Below are 6000 nucleotides of genomic sequence, written 5' to 3' on the forward strand. Positions count from 1 at the left end.
CTCCACCTTTGGCTAAGTTCCAGTTAAGTCCTGAACTCTGGTTGCACGTCAGGAAGTCTCCATTTGTGCCTCCCTTTCCTCCAGGTCTAACATTACAACGGTGGCTGTCCTTTGAAATTCCTTGTCATCCAAAACAGGTCAGGAAAGGGACGTTTGATCTGAGACCTGAATGAGATAAGGGACAAACCTGTTGACCAGGTGGGGGAAGAGCATTCCTGGAGGGAACCAGTTCAGAGGCCCTGAGGTGGGAGCCTGTGTGTGACACTGGGCCACTGCAGTGAGGGGGCTGTCATGAGGCCGTGCCAGAGGCAGCGTGCCAGCCCGGAGGCTGTGGAGGGCAGATCAGGGGCTTTTCTGTGGCTGAGATGGGAGCGACAAGACCTGGCCTGGGTTTAAAGAGGAATCTTCTGGCTGCATGTGGAAGAAGGGACCACAGTGGGGAAGGTGGAAGCAGAGACCAGGGAGTTGGCGGCCGCAGGAGTCCAGGGGAGAACGGCGAAGTAGTGGTGGGGTTGTCTGAAGGTGTTTTCTAAAAGAGAAGTGTGAAAGCAAATGAGGGGTCGAGAACAGCACCAGGGTTTGGGGCCTACACGATTTGGTGGGCAGAGGTGCCTTTCTGAATTGGAGGGAAAACTCCACGAGCGGCAGTGGTGGGGGAGTCAGGGATGGAATGGGTGCTTTGAACTTGGGATAAGACTTCCACATGCCCTCGTTGCACATAGAGAAAGTGCCAGCTCTCAACTCCAGGATGTGCCTGGCATGCTTTAAATAACTAAAAGATTACTCTGATGTTTGTTATTTTGGTTCCAACTGAGTCCTTAAAATGTGGACCAACTGAGTATGAGTAGACAAAATATCTCTACGTCTGATTCAGATATATCAAGTAAGGAAAAATGAGGCGTCTGAGTGTTTCATTTGCAGTGGTGAAAGCTCTAACGTTCATTTTGGCCTAAAACACTTCTTAAAATTTCCTTATTGGAGAAGGACGATTTCCTCATACTCAGACATATATGGTATTTCCTGAGCACCTACTATGTGTCAGCACTGTGCTAGGCACCGGGGATTCACACATTAATCCAGTGTATAATTACAAACTGATTAAGTGTTCGTGGTAAGAGATTAATAAATGGTAGCCATTTAATAAATAGTAAATATTCTTTTTTTTTTTTTTTAAGATTTTATTTATTTATTCATGAGAGACAGAGAGAGAGAGAGGCAGAAGGAGAAGCAGGCTCCCAAGGAGCAGGGAGCCCGATGTGGGACTCGATCCCAGGACCCTGGGATCATGACCTGAGCCGAAGGCAGACGCTTAACCATCTGAGCCACCCAGGCACCCCAGTAAATATTCTTTATAAGAGAACCGGAAGCCAGAAGTCCATGGGCTTACAGTATCATCTAGACCTTTTCTCCTTTTTTTCCACCTGGTACTTTGCTCTCCTGTGACTTGAGTGTACTGGCTCTTCTCCCAGACAGCATTTGAACATGATTGGGTTTCCTCCACCATCCACTACTGGCCCATAGTTCTTCTTGTTCATACCTAGACATCCTGAACTGGTTGTCCTCGCCCATTGCTTCAGTTTCTCTTACTTCCCAACTTTACCCCTGAACTGCTTCCACATACGCTTTGTACCCTGCCCCTCACCAAAGACAAGGCCTATTACTAACTCCAGCAGACACGTTAGTCCTCCATTTACATCTTCAGCCTGTTTAGTGCTCTTGACCCGCCCCTCCTTTTAGAAACAGTTGCTTCTGCTGGCTTTTCTGCTGGGACACCATCTGGTTTCTCTTCCTATTTCTTTGCCACGTTCCTTTTCCTTGGCAGTTGACATCTCCTGGTTCCCTTCCCTCAGCTGTTGGAGTTCTTCAGACTCTGCCTTAGACTCCATCTCACCCCACACCCTGTCGCCGGGTAGACTCCCTCCCCCACTCACCACTCTTCCCTTGGCTTTCCTTACTGTCTGTGTGCTGATGGGCACAGACCCATAGTTCTAGAGCAGACAGCTCTCTGGAGCTCCAGGCCCACAGAGCCAGCTTCCTCATAGAGCTATCCATTGCATGACTGAAGGGCATCTTCAGTTCTGCATGGCCCAAACTAACTCATCATCTGCCCTCTTACTACCACACCCCGTGCTAGGTCCTTCTCCCATCACTTTAGGGGAGGCGAGGCCAGCATCCCTCCAGTGGCTCAAGAGTTAGCCCGAGTATCATCTTTAACTCCTTTGTCCTCCCTAACACCCCATATTACAAAATTGTGCTGATTTTAGCTCCCATATAATGCACTTGTATTTTCTCACTAGCCACGCGATTTGGTGGGCAGAGGTGCCTTTCTGAATTGGAGGGAAAACTCCATGAGCGGCAGTGGTGGGGGAATCAGGGATGGAATGGGTGCTTTGAACTTGGGATAAGACTTCCACATTCCCAGCATCTCAAACCCACCATAATCTCACCTGAATTATCACCACAACTTTCTTTCTGGCCTCCAGTGTTCTCTAGCCAACATTCAGTGTATCTTCCACCAAACAGCCAGAAGGATCATATCCTTTAAAACTCTTCAAAGGCTCCAGATACCCTTGGATAAAGTCCCAACACCTGGACATGGCCCTCCAGGCCCCCTGTGCTCTGCCCCTACCTGCCTCTCCAGCTTCAGCTCCTGACACTGGCACTCCTTGTGCTCTGATCATACGAGCCTTTTTGCACCTCAGGTGTGTCGTGTCTCCCACCATCCCTCTGGAATATTCGGTGCTGCTGTATCCCTGCCCCCCCGCCACTTCCCCCACTGTTTTTGCCTTCCAGTTGCAGTTTGGATGTCTAGATCAGAATTTCATGTCTGATGTCCTGGTACTAATCAGGGTATTTATTGAACTCTTGTATAAATACCCCTACTATGCCGTTAAGTTCCCTGAGGTCAGGATTCTTGTCTTATTTACCTCTGTGACCCCATTGCTCAATATTTGGGTAAAATACAGGACTCCCAGATACATGTTAATTTCAAGCAAACAACAAATAACTTTTTAGTGTAAATATGTATCAGATATTTCAGAGAAGTATAATTTGCTCAAGTCAGGAAATGAATGCCAGGAATATTCATGCTGAAAAGTTATTTGTTTGGAATTCACATTTAACTGGGGTGTTGTGTAAATTTTTTTTAAAGAGTTTATTTATTTGAGAGAGAGGGGGAGAGAGGGAGGGAGGACACAGAAGGAGCATGAGAAGCAGACTCCCTGCTGAGCAGAGAGCTGGACGTGGGGCTCGATCCCAGGACCCTGGGATCATGACCTGAGCCGAAGGCAGATGCTTAACCAACTGAGCCATCCAGGCGTTGGGTGTTGTGTATTTTTATTGGTTGAGTCTGTAAACCCTACTCAGAGTGTATTAGCACAATAAATGTTCTGAACATCTGCTATGTGCTAGGCAACTCACACCTCCTCATTAAATTATTTGTGCGGTTACTTGTTCTCCCATACTAAGAAGTTAAGCTCTTGAGGGCAAGGACTGTGCCCATCTTGTGTGCTTATGGCCCCAAGTACCTTCAATAAATATTCCTAACATTGAAATGGAACTTTTATAAAAGGGGGCTCTTCTACAATGGTACTTCCTTTCTGTTGCCCGGAAGTAGGGGCTTGTGTGGTGGTAGGGGAGAGCCTGAAGGGGGCAGTGTCTCCTAGAGCCTGGGACTGGCCCCACTGTGCGCAGGAAGGCTGGCCCTCAGAGTGGAAGTGCAAGAGTAGGGCCTTGCCGGGCAGAGGGGGCGAGTCTCTGGCTGGCAGGTGAGATAAGATGGCCGCTGCCTGCTGGAAGCCTTATCTGCCCAGGCCCTCGATCTGGTCCCTGGATGCTTTCTTGCCTGTATTCATCTCCTTATCACCTGACCTTCCTTCCTGTCTGCTGAGCCTCCCATCTGGGGCTCAGCGGGGTGCTATGAATACAGGAGTAACGATGATGATAATCCTTCTGATCCCCGGTTCCTGACACAGTGCCTACCCTCAAATAATTTTGATTTAATCCTCTAATTCCTGAAAGGTGATCAAAGCCAGGCACTCAGGTTACTCTGGAAAAGTCAATCTCATTGAATCCTAACCAGCCCTTCAGGAGAGACACTAATAGCATTCTCATTACACAGATGAGGAAGTGGAGGCCACAGAGGATGAGTAATTTGCTCAAGCAGGGACCCAACGACGTAGTGTTGCAGCGTGGAGGTGTGATCAGATGCATGGTCTCAGGCACACTGCACAGCCCCCTATTCCCAGCACCCACACTGCTAGCTCTGATCTCTGCTTTGGTTTCCTTATCATCGGTGAAATGGGGTTAGTAAGTGTCTTCCTCATAGAGTTATGGGAACCTAGTTTAATCACGTAAAGCTACACACAGGGCCTGGGACAAAGTAAGTGCTTAATGCTTAATAAATGAGCTACCAACGTTACGACTTTTTTCATCCATTCCTGAGACCACCCAATGCCTGGCACGTCCTAAGCAGCTAGCAGCTGCAAATGTTTGATGACTAAATGCTATTAAGTGGGGTGTTTCCCAAACTTGGCCTGAAGACATGAATTACCTGGGAGTCACTTGCTATTGGAGATTCTGATTGGTAGGCATGGGTGGGGCCTGGGAGTCTGTATCTTTTAGAAAGAACCTCAGGTAAAATGCATCCTTAGGCTAATTTAGGAAATCCCTATATAATGTAAGGCAGGCTAGTGTTACAACAAACCTCTTGTAGCTTGGGTGGGGTAGCGACTCAGGTGATGTTTAGAATCAGGTGGACAAGCTTAGTCCTTAGAGGTCATAAGACTTTAGTGATACCTTTTCTGATTCTAAAAATCATCTAAAGTGTTCGTTCTCAAATGATCTCCCACAAATTATCTACAAAGGAGAAATTAGTGACTTTGTAGTGGAGAAACCTAGCAGACACCTTCACCAAGTGATTAAAGGTAGTATCATTGATAATGGGACAAACCATGGGTCACTTGATGGGATGCACTGAGGACACAGCACCACTTGTGAGGTTCCCAGCAGAAAAACTTTTAACTTAATCCTAAGGATTCATCAGGCAAGTCATCCAAATTGAGGGGCATTCTGCAGAACAGCCAGAACTTTTCCTGTCAAGGTCCAATTAAAGGAGCCTACAGAGGTGTGATGGCTGGTAGCCATGCTGCATGATTCCTGTTGGAGCCTTGATAGGTGGGGGTTACCAGAAAGGATGTTATTGGGCCAATTGCTGACATTGGAATGTGGACTGTGGAATAAGGAACAGTATTTTATCAATGTTAGATTTCCCAATTTTGACAGTTGTATGGACAGTTACATAAGGGGGATATCCTTGTTCTTAAAAGGTATGCATAGAGGAGTTTAAAAGTAAAGGACATGATGTTTCTTATTCTTAAATGGTTCAGAAAAAAGTGATGCCTGTGTATAAATATGTAGAAAGGACAGGAAATAGGCACAGTATTGAAAATTATAAAGCAAATATGCACGGTGTCAAAAATCATAATGCTTATTTTTTTTTTTTAAAGATTTTATTTATTTGACAGAGAGAGACACAGCGAGAGAGGGAACACAAGCAGGGGGAGTGGGAGAGGGAGAAGCAGGCTCCCCGCAGAGCAGGGAGCCCGATGCGGGACTCGATCCCAGGACCCTGGGATCATGACCTGAGCTGAAGGCAGTCGCTCAACCAACTGAGCCACCCAGGCACCCCCATAATGCTTATTGTTAACAGAAGACATGTAGGGCAGAAAAATATAAAGAAGAAAGTCGAAACCATTCACCCCACCCCACAGACACCCGGACAACCCATCCCGTCAATAGTGGAATACTTACATGTCCTTGAGTCACCATATTTCTGGCTAAAACTTAAAATGGGCGAATGTTCCACTTGTTGTCTGTAACATGCATTTTTCACTCCAAGATGTATCCACCCACATCTTCCCATGTCAGTGTCGTGTTATTTTAATGGCTGCGTGATGCTCCTGGTGAGGGTGGACCATACTTCCTTACCAATGGGTATTT

The sequence above is a fragment of the Mirounga angustirostris genome, unplaced genomic scaffold (genome assembly GCF_029215605.1).
Source record: "Mirounga angustirostris isolate CCGP_5_RB_7025 unplaced genomic scaffold, mMirAng1.0.hap1 SCAF_10, whole genome shotgun sequence".
Taxonomy (NCBI): Eukaryota; Metazoa; Chordata; class Mammalia; order Carnivora; family Phocidae; genus Mirounga; species Mirounga angustirostris.